General features: G+C 51.6%; 1 protein-coding gene across 2 annotated transcripts in view; it reads right to left on the bottom strand.

Annotated features, from left to right (window-relative positions):
- The window catches only part of LOC141164357 (RUN and FYVE domain-containing protein 1-like), a 496863-nt gene extending 484175 nt beyond the window's left edge, over positions 1-12688 (bottom strand). For both annotated transcript variants that reach the window (XM_073649492.1, XM_073649493.1), the window contains exon 1: positions 12533-12688. The gene's annotated coding sequence lies outside the window, so the exon portion shown is untranslated. The remainder of the gene's footprint in view (positions 1-12532) is intronic.
- Between the last annotated feature and the right edge of the window lie 1587 nt (positions 12689-14275).

Here is a 14275-nt window from a genome sequence, read left to right as displayed (position 1 = left end):
TCTCCGACCGGGCCAAAGTAGCCTTCATCATGTCCCATCTCACGGGGGAGGCACTGGCTTGGCTAAATCCTCTATGGGAGAGAGGAGACCCCCTGGTGTCCAACCTGCCAGCCTTTCTCACGGCTTTCCGGAAAGTCTTCGACGAACCCGGAGGGAAGACCTCATCCGCATCATCTCTGCTACGCCTCCATCAAGGAAATCTCACCGTGGGCCAATATGCCATAAGGTTCCGTACCCTTGCTTCGGAGCTGGCCTGGGATAACGACGCCCTGGTGTCTGTCTTTTGGGAGGGTCTGTCCGGCCGTATTAAAGATGAACTCGCCGGTCGGGACATACCTACCACTCTCGACGACTTAATAACTCTTGCCACTCAAATTGACATCCGGTTCCAGGAACGCGCCAAAGAGGTCACCCGTGAGAGGAGGTTTCCACGTCTAGCCCCTACCTTTCAGAAACCTGTCACTTCTCCCGCTACTCCCCAGGCGCACTCACCCGAGCCTATGCAGGTCGACCAGACCAAGATGGTCAAAACCCATCAAGAGTTACACCGTGCCGAGGGGAGCTGCTTCTACTGTGGCAGTAAGTAGCACCGGATCCGTTCCTGCCCGGAGAGGTCGGGAAACGCCTGTGTCTAGGATCGCTCAGAGAGGTCGTCCTAGACAAGAGTAAACACTCTCCATCTCTGTTGTTGTCGGTCTCTATCATCTGCGGGGAGAACAGTTATTTTGAACTAGCCCAACTTGACTCTGGAGCTGCCGGAAATCTCATTTCTCTGTCTCTGGTAGAGAAATACCGCATTCCCACCAAACCTCTAGCTGTACCCTTATCTGTCGCTGCCGTGGATGGGGGCCTCTTACCACATCCCATCCAACTCATCACTGAATCCATAACCCTGCAGGTGGGAATGCTGCACTCTGAGAGCATCTTCTTTCATGTTCTGCCTGGACTCTCTCACGCCCTCTTACTAGGCCTACCTTGGCTTCAGAGACATGCACCCGTGCTTGATTGGCAGACCGGAGAGGTCCTTCGCTGGGGACAGGACTGCCATAAGACTTGTTTAGTTCCCGTCCATCCTGTCCGTCCTTCTCCTACTCCAGCCAATCTACCTGGTCTTCCGGCTCCTTATTGGTCGTATGCGGACGTCTTTAATAAAAAGGAGGCAGAGACATTACCCCCTCATAGACCATACGACTGCCCAATCGACCTGATGCCTGGCGCTACTCCTCCCCGTGGGCGCATTTACCCTTTGTCCGCTGCTGAGACCCGATCCATGTCAGAATATATTGAGGAGAATCTGGCCCGGGGGTTCATCCGGAAATCTACTTCCCCGGCGGGAGCAGGCTTCTTCTTCGTCAAAAAGAAGGACGGCTCACTCCGTCCCTGTATAGACTATAGAGGCCTTAACCAGATCACGGTGAAAAATAAATACCCCCTTCCGCTCATTCCTGAATTATTTGACCGTTTGAGGGGGGCTAGAATCTTCACCAAGCTGGACCTCCGTGGGGCGTATAACCTGGTCCGTATCCGTCAGGGGGATGAATGGAAGACGGCATTCAATACCCGGGACGGCCACTATGAATATCTGGTAATGCCCTTCGGTCTCTGTAACGCTCTCGCCGTCTTTCAAGAGTTGGTCAATGACATCTTCCGGGACCTTCTCTACTCCTGCGTAGTGGTGTACCTGGACGACATCTTGGTTTTCTCTCCGGATCTCCCCACACACCGGAGGGATGTTCGTCAGGTTCTGCTCAGGCTCAGGCAGAACCACCTCTACGCTAAATATGAGAAGTGCCTCTTTGAGCAGACCTCGCTTCCGTTTTTGGGCTACATAATTTCTCAGACCGGCCTACGAATGGATCCTGAGAAACTGTCTGCCATCGAGAAGTGGCCTCGACCAGAGGGGTTGAAGGCTATTCAGCGGTTCCTGGGCTTCGCCAACTACTACCGCCTCTTCATACCGCACTTCTCTTCCCGGACTGCCCCTATCTCTGCGCTCACCCGTAAGGGCACTAATCCCAGAGAATGGTCGCCCGAAGCAGAGGAAGCCTTTCTTTCCTTAAAACAGGCTTTCTCCTCCGCCCCGGTGCTGCATCGCCCGGACGGCAACAAGCAATTCTTCCTGGAAGTTAACGCCTCCTCCTCTGGAGCCGGAGCGGTACTTACCCAAAAATCGTCTTCCGGGAGAATGGTAACTTGCGGCTTCTTCTCCAAACTCTTCTCCTCTTCCGAGAGCAACTATTCTATAGGAGACCGAGAGTTATTGGCCATTAAGCTGGCATTGGAGGAGTGGCGTTACCTGCTCGAGGGGGCTCTTCACCCGGTAATAATTTACATGGACCACAAGAACTTGGCTTACCTCCAGAGTGCCCAGAGACTTAACCCGCGCCAAGCCCGGTGGTCCTTGCTTTTTGCTCGCTTTGATTTTGTTCTTCATTTTCGCCCGGCTGACAAAAACATCAAAGCTGATGCCTTGTCCCGATCCTTCCTGTTGTCTGATCTTGAGGAGGAACCTATACACATCATCGATCCCGCCAGAGTAATGCAGGTGGCCCCCGTGAGTCTAAATCGTCTCCCTCCCGGTAAGACGTTCGTAACGGTACCTGATCGGGAGAAGATCCTACACTGGGGTCACTCGTCTAAGCTTGCTGGCCACGCCGGTCAGAAAAAGACCCTCCAGCTTATCACCCGGCACTACTGGTGGCCTACCCTGCACAAGGACGTAATAGACTTTGTTTCTGCCTGTGTGTCCTGCGCCCGCAACAAGATTCCGAGACACCTGCCAGCCGGTCGCCTCCTTCCTCTTCCAGTACCTGCTGCCCCCTGGCAGCATATAGCTATGGACTTCATAACAGATCTCCCTGTCTCTGCCGGTTGTACGGTCATTTGGGTGGTCGCTGACCGCTTTTCCAAAATGGCTCATTTCATTCCCCTGCCAGGACTCCCGTCTGCACCCGAGCTGGCTAAAGACTTTATCCGCCACATCTTCCATCTCCATGGCCTGCCCCTCCACATCGTGTCGGATCGTGGGGTCCAGTTCACCTCACACTTCTGGAGAGCCACATGCAAGCTGCTAGACGTCACCCTGGACTTCTCCTCCGCATACCACCCACAGTCCAATGGTCACGTGGAGCGGATCAATCAGATCCTGACCAGTTACCTCCGGCACTTCGTTAATGCCCACCATTCAGACTGGGTGGATCTCCTGCCATGGGCCGAATTCTCTTATAATAATCACGAGAGCGAATCTTCCTCCAAATCCACGTTTTTTGTAGTCTTCGGTCAGCATCCTCGGATCCTATTTCCCGTCTCCACCTCGGTGGACAATCCGGCTGCGGAATCTCTCGTTAGCAAATTTTTCTCCATTTGGGAGAGTACCCAATCCGCACTCCTTCAGTCGTCCGAGCGGATGAAAAAACACGCTGACAAAAAACGCCTGGATCCTCCACAATTCCGTCCTGGAGATAAAGTCTGGCTCTCGTCCAAGTATGTCCGGCTCAAGATTCCTTCCTACAAGTTAGGGCCTCGGTTCATCGGCCCACTGGAAGTTATCAAACAAATCAACCCAGTGGCCTATCTATTGAAACTCCCGGCCAACTTGCGGATCCCTAACTCCTTCCATGTATCTCTCCTCAAACCCGTGGTACTTAACTCTTTTTCCAAGTCTACAGGTACCCCCCCTGCTCCGGTTTCCGCTGAGAACGAGTTTGAGGTAGAGAACATTCTGGCCACCAAAAGGGTAAGAGGAAAGACCTTTTTTCTGGTAGATTGGAAGGGGTTAGGTCCTGAGGAGAGAACGTGGGAACCCCGGGAGAACATCCATGCCCCTCTCATCCTTGATAAATTTCTGTCTAGCCTAAAAAAGGGGGGGCCTAAAGGGGGGGGGGTACTGTAGCGTCGGCGTCCCTGCCTCCTGCTAGGCAGGGACGCTGTTCCCCTCACCTCTCCGTGCCCGGCGTCCTCCTCCCGCTCTGCTGGCAGCGCGCGCTGTTTCCCTGCCACTGTGCTTAGGGCGCGCGCTCCCCCTCTCTTAAAGGGGCCGCGCGCGCCGTCCTAAGGAGTCCCCGGCCAATGGCCGGAGGATCTCACCATATATAAGGCACCTCCTCCAAAATGGAGGTGCCCGAGCAATGTTGTTGCAAAGCCTTCACTCTGCTTCAGCCCTCAGGTCCCGTTACCAGTTACCTGCCAGTCACCTGCCAGATTCCTGCTTGATGCCTGCCTGATATCCGTTTACCTGCTTGCAAGCCTGCGGTCCGACGGTCTGCCTTCCGACACCTGTCAGTCTGTCTATGGACCAGCTTGCCTGCTCACCTGGGAGCGCTCACCTGCTACCTGTCTGCTAGCCTACCTGGAGGCTCCGCCGTCACTTGCCGTGACCACCTGCCAGTTCAGAGACTCTTGCCTGCTCATCTGGGAGCGCTCACCTGCTACCTGTCTGCTAGCCTACCTGGAAGCTCCGCCGTCACTTGCCGTGACCACCTGCCAGTTCAGAGACTCTTGCCTGCTCACCTGGGAGCGCTCACCTGGAGGCTCCGCCGTCACTTGCCGTGACCACCTGCCTGTCCAGAGACTCTTGCCTGCTCACCTGCTACCTGTCTGCTAGCCTACCTGGAGGCTCCGCCGTCACTTGCCGTGACCACCTGCCAGTTCAGAGACTCTTGCCTGCTCACCTGGGAGCGCTCACCTGCTACCTGTCTGCTAGCCTACCTGGAGGCTCCGCCGTCACTTGCCGTGACCACCTGCCAGTTCAGAGACTCTTGCCTGCTCACCTGGGAGCGCTCACCTGCTACCTGTCTGCTAGCCTACCTGGAGGCTCCGCCGTCACTTGCCGTGACCACCTGCCAGTTCAGAGACTCTTGCCTGCTCACCTGGGAGCGCTTACCTGCTACCTGTCTGCTAGCCTACCTGGAGGCTCTGCCGTCACTTGCTGTGACCACCTGCCCGTCCAGAGACTCTCGCCCGCTCTCCTGGGAGCGCTCACCAGCCACCTGCCTGCTGTCCTTCTACCCAGAGACTGTCCCTGTCACTTGCCGTGAGTACCCGTCCTTCTACTCAGAGACTGTCCCTGTCACTTGCCGTGACTACCTGCCCTTCTACCCAGAGACTGTCCCTGTCACTTGCCGTGATTACCTGCCCGTCTTCCCTGGGAGCCACCCGCTTCCTTACAAGGACCGCCCCCTTGTATAGTTGCTCAGAGGTTCCGCCTCCCAGACCCGTTACACTTACCTTCCGATGGCCCCCGATGTTTTCGCCGCTATGTCTGTACTGTTGTATGGGTCGCGGTGGTGTGAAAGGACCTGCTATGATGTCATTTAGTCATGTGACAGGTCACGCGACCGCTGACGTCGGCAGTTGCGTGACCTGTCACATGACGTCATGGCAGGTCCACACCACCGCAACCCATACAACAGACCAGACATAGCGGAGAAAACACTGGGGGCCATTGGAAGGTAAGTATAATCTTTATTTTTTACCATTCTTATTCTTTTTAACTATTACTTGGTCACACTATATAAATCCATGCCGGTTACATGGATTTATATATAGCGTGATCAGGGGCGGAACTACCGCCCGTGCAGCCGGTTCATTGAACGGGGGCCCCGAGGGAGAGGGGGCCCCTCCAGCCTCCAGCAGGGCCGCCATCAGGGCATGACTGCCCTGACTCCAGTATGGGGCCCAGCCGGTAGGGGCCCCCTTGGAGGCCCCCCTCTTGTGAGTCTTTCTCGTCATGGGGCCCCCGGCCCCATGCTAAGCGCCGAGTCCGGGACATCTCAGCGCTGCGCTGCTGCGGAAGCACCTTCTTGATTCCCCTGATTTCCGGTCATGCGACGGCGCCGTCTCATGGCCGGAAGTCAGGAGAACCTGGTGTCAGCGATTTGGACTAGCGCCAGGATTCTGCAGGGATCGCATGGGGGTAAGTATAACAAGTTTTGTTTTTTTTTTAAATACAATTTACTAGGAGTGGGGGGAATGGGAGATGCACATGTGTGTGTGTGTGTGTGTGTGTGTGTGTATATGTGTATGTGTATGTGTATGTGTGTGTGTGTGTGTGTGGGGGGGGGGATAAGAGATGCACATGAGGGGGGGATGAGAGAGGTGCACATGTGGGGGGAGGGGGATGAGAGAGGTGCACATGTGGGGGGAGGGGGATGAGAGATGCACGTGGGGGGAGGGGGATGAGAGAGGTGCACATGGGGGGGTGGTGAGAGCTGCACATGTGGTGATGGGGGATGAGAGATGTGCACATGTGGTGGAGGGGGATGAGAGATGTGCACGTGTGGTGGAGGGGGATGAGAGATGTGCACGTGTGGGGGAGGGGATGAGAGATGTGCACGTGTGGGGGTGGTGAGAGCGGCACATGGGGGGGTGGTGAGAGCTGCTCATGGGGGGGTGAGAGCTGCACATGGGGGGGATGAGAGCTGCACATGGGGGAATTGGGAGAAAATGAGCTGCACATAATGAATGTGGGGTGGGGGAGAGTAAATGATAAATGATGATGGGGTGGGGAGAGCACGGACATGATATAATGAATTGGGGCAGGGGGTGCATGTAAATAATGAATGCGGGGAGCAGGAAGTATAGAGTAGAGGTTCTAATTAAATTATATATTAAGTGCCTATTTACAGTTAATGGGGGCACCGTGGTGGATTACAATTTATATTTGGAATGGTAGGTTGCATAATAACTAACCATATATTGATGGTGGATGCACGTCTGTATTCAGCTGCGTAATGTAGAAGTTGGGGAATATGCTCTAGATAACTGTGTGTTATTTTATGCAGAGACGAGTCCTGGCTGGAAGACGTGATGGCGGTCTGTGCTGGATGAAGGAGAAAAGCGTAGCTGAAGGACTTCACCTAGAGACGTCACCAGTGAGTCAGTGTATTACATGTACACTTACACTATATACTATGTACCGGGCTCCTGTGTATAATGTCACTGGTGATCACTGTATTACCTGTACACTATATACAGAGCTTCTGTGTATAATGTCACTGGTGATCACTGTATTACCTGTACACTATATACAGAGCTCCTGTGTATAATGTCACTGGTGATCACTAGATTACCTGGACACTTCCATTATACATACCATGTATAGAGCTCCCGTGTATAATGACACTTATGGTAATATTAGTAATGTGGTGGTAATATGTGGTCTGGTCATGGTGTGGCAGTTTTTCTCCCTTCTGTGTGGTATTATTCGGTCACTATGTTGTGGTAATATGTGGTCTGGTGATGGTGTGGCGGTATTCCCTGTATGTGGTATTATTGGTCATTTTTAAAAAAAAAATGTATATGACACATTCCCTTAAAGAAAACTAAATAAAAATATATCTAAAAAGAGTATTGGATATTTTAAGAAAATTTTAATAGGTTAGAGTAGGGCCCGGCCAGAAGAGTCTACCTTATCGTGGTGGCGGCTTTAAAAATCTTTTGGCCAAAACAAAAGCTGATGGCTATGTATGTGGCACCGTCACATGGCCGAACGTCAGGAGAACCTTGTGGCAGCGACGTGGACGAGCGCCAGGATTCTGCAGGGATCGCATGGGGGTAAGTATAACAAGTTTTATTTTTACAATTAATTAACTAGGAGTGGGGGGAATCAGAGATGCACATGGGGGGGGGATGAGAGATGCACATGGGGGGGGATGAGAGATGCACATGGGGGGGGGGTGAGAGATGCACATGGGGGGGGGGTGAGAGATGCACATGGGGGGGGATGAGAGATGCACATGGGGGGGATGAGAGATGCACATGGGGGGGGGGTTGAGAGATGCACATGGGGGGGGGTGAGAGATGCACATGGGGGGGGTGAGAGATGCACATGGGGGGGGTGAGAGATGCACATGGGGGGGGGATGAGAGATGCACATGGGGGGGGTTGAGAGATGCACATGGGGGGGGATGAGAGATGCACATGGGGGGGGGATGAGAGATGCACATGGGGGGGGGATGAGAGATGCACATGGGGGGGGGATGAGAGATGCACATGGGGGGGGGATGAGAGATGCACATGGGGGGGGATGAGAGATGCACATGGGGGGGGGATGAGAGATGCACATGGGGGGGGGATGAGAGATGCACATGGGGGGGGGATGAGAGATGCACATGGGGGGGGGATGAGAGATGCACATGGGGGGGGATGAGAGATGCACATGGGGGGGGGATGAGAGATGCACATGGGGGGGGATGAGAGATGCACATGGGGGGGGATGAGAGATGCACATGGGGGGGGGATGAGAGATGCACATGGGGGGGGATGAGAGATGCACATGGGGGGGGATGAGAGATGCACATGGGGGGGATGAGAGATGCACATGGGGGGGATGAGAGATGCACATGGGGGGGGATGAGAGATGCACATGGGGGGGATGAGAGATGCACATGGGGGGGATGAGAGATGCACATGGGGGGGGATGAGAGATGCACATGGGGGGGATGAGAGATGCACATGGGGGGGGATGAGAGATGCACATGGGGGGGATGAGAGATGCACATGGGGGGGATGAGAGATGCACATGGGGGGGATGAGAGATGCACATGGGGGGGATGAGAGATGCACATGGGGGGGATGAGAGATGCACATGGGGGGGATGAGAGATGCACATGGGGGGGATGAGAGATGCACATGGGGGGGATGAGAGATGCACATGGGGGGGATGAGAGATGCACATGGGAGGGATGAGAGATGCACATGGGGGGGATGAGAGATGCACATGGGGGGGATGAGAGATGCACATGGGGGGGATGAGAGATGCACATGGGGGGGATGAGAGATGCACATGGGGGGGATGAGAGATGCACATGGGGGGGATGAGAGATGCACATGGGGGGGATGAGAGATGCACATGGGGGGGATGAGAGATGCACATGGGGGGGATGAGAGATGCACATGGGGGGGATGAGAGATGCACATGGGGGGGATGAGAGATGCACATGGGGGGGATGAGAGATGCACATGGGGGGGATGAGAGATGCACATGGGGGGGATGAGAGATGCACATGGGGGGGATGAGAGATGCACATGGGGGGGATGAGAGATGCACATGGGGGGGATGAGAGATGCACATGGGGGGGATGAGAGATGCACATGGGGGGGATGAGAGATGCACATGGGGGGGATGAGAGATGCACATGGGGGGGATGAGAGATGCACATGGGGGGGATGAGAGATGCACATGGGGGGGATGAGAGATGCACATGGGGGGGATGAGAGATGCACATGGGGGGGATGAGAGATGCACATGGGGGGGATGAGAGATGCACATGGGGGGGATGAGAGATGCACATGGGGGGGATGAGAGATGCACATGGGGGGGATGAGAGATGCACATGGGGGGGATGAGAGATGCACATGGGGGGGATGAGAGATGCACATGGGGGGGATGAGAGATGCACATGGGGGGGATGAGAGATGCACATGGGGGGGATGAGAGATGCACATGGGGGGGATGAGAGATGCACATGGGGGGGATGAGAGATGCACATGGGGGGGATGAGAGATGCACATGGGGGGGATGAGAGATGCACATGGGGGGGATGAGAGATGCACATGGGGGGGATGAGAGATGCACATGGGGGGGATGAGAGATGCACATGGGGGGGATGAGAGATGCACATGGGGGGGATGAGAGATGCACATGGGGGGGATGAGAGATGCACATGGGGGGGATGAGAGATGCACATGGGGGGGATGAGAGATGCACATGGGGGGGATGAGAGATGCACATGGGGGGGATGAGAGATGCACATGGGGGGGATGAGAGATGCACATGGGGGGGATGAGAGATGCACATGGGGGGATGAGAGATGCACATGGGGGGGATGAGAGATGCACATGGGGGGGATGAGAGATGCACATGGGGGGGATGAGAGATGCACATGGGGGGGATGAGAGATGCACATGGGGGGGATGAGAGATGCACATGGGGGGGATGAGAGATGCACATGGGGGGGATGAGAGATGCACATGGGGGGGATGAGAGATGCACATGGGGGGGATGAGAGATGCACATGGGGGGGATGAGAGATGCACATGGGGGGATGAGAGATGCACATGGGGGGGATGAGAGATGCACATGGGGGGGATGAGAGATGCACATGGGGGGGATGAGAGATGCACATGGGGGGGATGAGAGATGCACATGGGGGGGATGAGAGATGCACGGGGGGGATGCATCGGGGGGGTGAGCTGCACATGGGGGGGCGAGAGATGCTCATGGGGGGGTTATGTTTACATAACTTTGTTGCCTTATGAAGCGCAGGGGGGGGGCCCCAAAAAATTTCTTGCACAGGGGCCCACTACAGTCTGTGTCCGCCCCTGAGCGTGACCAAGTTGTCAAGCACTTTTCCAAGTGATGCTAAAATCGCTTGATAACCCGCATGCAGAAATGCATGTGAAGAACGCTTGACAAACGCTTCTACCTAGCAGGAAAAACGCATGTAAAATCCACATGACTTTTTCCTACCAGGGAGAAGTGGAACAAATATGCAGCATTTCTGCATCGTGGGCACTTAGCCTAACAGAACCCATGGAATTGCAATAATTTTCTGGGAGAAATACTTCATTTTCTGGAACAATTTCAAGGGTGACAAAACTTTTGGCCATGACTGTAACTCACCCGCCCCAGGGGTGTGTCTACACTGCTGCGCTGTGGATGTGACAAGCCACTGAGCTCCATGATTGGTGTTTGGTTGCACAAGCAGTTCACATCAGCACAGCTGCTTGGCTTAGTGTGTATAGAGTGAAGTAGGGACTCCAATTTGACAGCGCAGCAACCAATCAATCAGTGGAGCAGCATGGGAGGCACAGCTATGGACCTGGAGAGGGAATGAGTTTGTTGTGAAACTTGTGCCTGCTAGCTCTGGTTTGTTATAATGGGGACAAGCATGAATATGTTGTGATCTACCTCTAGCACTATGTTTATTAAGAATCATCAATGCTTATCTTGTTGTTAACCTGCATGTTACCCAGGGCTGTGGAGTCAGTAAGCCAAACCTTCGGCTCAGACTCCTCAATTTCCATGACACTGACTACGACTCCAACTCCGACTCCCTCATACATGGCTCATGTGTAAGTGATAAATTTCCTGTAGCACAGATTCATCTCAGCTAAAAGTCTAGACCCTTAGATCAGGAATAGGACAGACATTTATAGGACATTTCATAACTTTCCCAAATTCTTATAAAAATATTCCCCACAAACTGCATTAAACTACTGCACCCAATTTATTATATATTTTAGGAGGCGTTAGTTGGTCCATTTTATACAGACTCCAACAAAATGGGCTCCGACTCCACAGCCCTTATGTTAAATGCTCTATAAAAGATTTCTTTATGCAATCCATGTTCTGACAATGCATATATACAGTATATATGACAGATACAAATAAAATATATAATAATGCTATTACAGATTTGATCAAAATGTATGTAATGAACAGGCCCAAATACTATAATGAGTACATAAATGACACATTCACAGGCCATATTTACTAATTTTCTTTTGCCCACCGATTCTATGCAATAATTAATTTTTTACATTAAATATGAAATTTTGATCCATTACTTGAATCAAAAACAGGCATGCCCAAGTCTGTGGGCCTGTGACAACTTCGGACAGCACATAGATGGAATCCTAGTGCTCTCTACAAACAGTGAACAATAATGTTGTTTGATCATGCAAGAAAAATAGATGGTTCCAACGTACACACTGGCAAAAAGCATCAAGCTTTATTCACGCAAGATAATAAAACAGGTTTTTTTTTTTCACGTCACACAGGCCTCATACATTCTAATAGCTACAGCTGAAAACTGTCGCGCTGATTATACAGACAGAAAGTAGTATCGCAGAAGTCGAAATCAAGCTTCATTCATCACAAAATCCAGGGCACATAAAGCCAAAATGGATGTAGAAAAGCAGGGAGGAAGCAAAGACATCTAGAGGTGTAGAATCTAGAACTGAATGGTCAAAGACCTAGCTGAGCCCAGGACCTGTGCTTGTTTAATCACCTCCATTTTTGGATACCAGAAATATCTGATAGAATGTTAAAAGTACGCATACAACAGATAACGGAGTGAAAAACTGGCCAGTGGCCAGTGACTTTCAGTTACAATCACTGATGATCAACTAAGTTTATAGATCTATAATGATCCCTTTTTTTTTTTTTGCAGACACACAATCTATAGGGCTGTTCACATGGCCTTGTTGCTGTGACGGTTTTTATGGGCTGTAATTGGTACGTGTTCCATCTGTGAAGAATTAGTGTAGAACTTATGTGAAAGCTGGACGTCTGAACGTGACCTCAGCGCCCATCTCCACCACAGTACGGATGGGTGGTAGCAGCCCCGAATCTGCATTCACAGTAAGTGAGGAGGGCCACAAAACCTAATCTGTGCCCACTGGATTGTCATCAAGCAGGCTTAGTCTACAATAACGTAATGTAGGTGGCAGCCGTGAGGCCGTGTAGCCTCCGCACTGACAATATACGCAGGTGTAGAGAACATTGCGGCTGCCCAAGACCACTGACCTCGGAGTAGAGCAGCCCTGTGCTCAGTGTGATGGTGAAGGCAGCGAACACCCAGCGCCGCTCGCTCCTCCACAGACCCCTGCCAGGGACGGGCAATGACACCGAATCATGTGATCGGTCACATGCACGGAAGTCACAGGGTGTTGATACTAGAGCGTATGGGTTGCTGGTAGGGTATGGCGTCATTTGGTCACGTGCTTGTACGCAGGCGTGCTGTGGTCTGGCTCCTTCCATAGTGTAGGAGAGAATCCATCGTCTGCGCTCGTGCACTGCATCGATGAGGGGCTGCAGGCCAAGAGGGGCGAAGAGTAACGTCCTCGGAGTGTATCAAGCTATTGTACGGGGGGGATCGGTGCAGAAATTAAGGGGTGTATACTAAGGAGGTGGGAAGTTATTTGGAGGGTGTAGAATGAGGGAAAAGTGGTGGAACTTAAGGGAGTTAGGATGGTGGGGTTTATGGCTCTATAATGTCATTATTGAGGCCCTGTCCCTGTGGCTTACTAATGGTGGCGTAGAAATCTTTACATGTACCAAATCAGACAACAAACCAAATAATAAAGATTGTTGCCTTAAGCCCCGCAGGTGGTTTGCACGTTAATGACCAGGCCAATTTTTACAATTCTGACCACTGTCACTTTATGAGGTAATTACTCTGGAACGCTTCAACGGATCCCCCTGATTCTGAGAATGTTTTTTCGTGACATATTGTACTTCATGATTGTGGTAAAAAATTTTCTATATCACTTGCGTTTATATGTGAAAAAAATGGAAATTTGGCGAAAATTTTGAAAATTTTGCAATTTTCAAACTTTGAATTTTCATGCCCTTAAATCAGAGAGATATGTCACACAAAATAGTTAATAAATAACATTTCCCACATGTCTGCTTTAGATCAGCACAATTTTGGAACCAAATTTTTTTTTGTTAGGGAGCTATAAGGGTTAAAAGTTGACCAGCGATTTCTCATTTTTCCAACAAAATTTACAAAACCATTTTTTTAGGGACCACATCATATTTGAAGTCACTTTGAGGGGTCTATATGACAGAAAATACCCAAAAGTGACACCATTCTAAAAACTGCACCCCTCAAGGTGCTCAAAACCACATTCAAGAACTTTATTAACCCTTCAGGTGCTTCACAGGAATTTTTGGAATGTGGAAGAAAAAAATGAACATTTAACTTTTTTCACAAAAATGTCACTTTAGATCCAATTTTTTTTATTTTCACAGGGGTAACAAGAAAAAATGGACCCCAAAATTTGTTGTGCAATTTCCCCTGGGCACGCAGATGCCCCATATGTGGGGAAAAAACACTGTTTGGACGCACGGCAGAGCTCGGAATGGAAGGAGCGCCATTAGACTTTTTGATTGTAAAATTTGCTTGAATAATTAGCGGACGCCATGTTGCGTTTGGAGAGCCCCTGTGTGCCCAAACATTGGAGCTCCCCCACAAGTGACCCCATTTTGGAAACTAGGCCCCCCAAGGCACCTATCTAGATGCATAGTGAGCACTTGGAACCCCCAGGTGCTTCACAAATTGATTCGTAAAAATGAAAAAGTGGAAAAAAATACTTTTCCATTTTTTCGAATCAATTTGTGAAGCACCTAAGGGTTCCAAGTGCTCACTATGCATCTAGATAGGTGCATTTTGGGGTCTAGTTTCCAAAATGGGGTCACTTGTGGGGGAGCTCCAATGTTTGGGCACACAGGGGCTCTCCAAACGCAACATGGCATTCGCTAACA

Source organism: Phyllobates terribilis, unplaced genomic scaffold, assembly GCF_046119375.1.
Source record: "Phyllobates terribilis strain yellow unplaced genomic scaffold, ASM4611937v1 Scaffold_10__3_contigs__length_209671492, whole genome shotgun sequence".
Taxonomy (NCBI): Eukaryota; Metazoa; Chordata; class Amphibia; order Anura; family Dendrobatidae; genus Phyllobates; species Phyllobates terribilis.
This window is presented reverse-complemented; position numbering and strand designations above follow the sequence as displayed.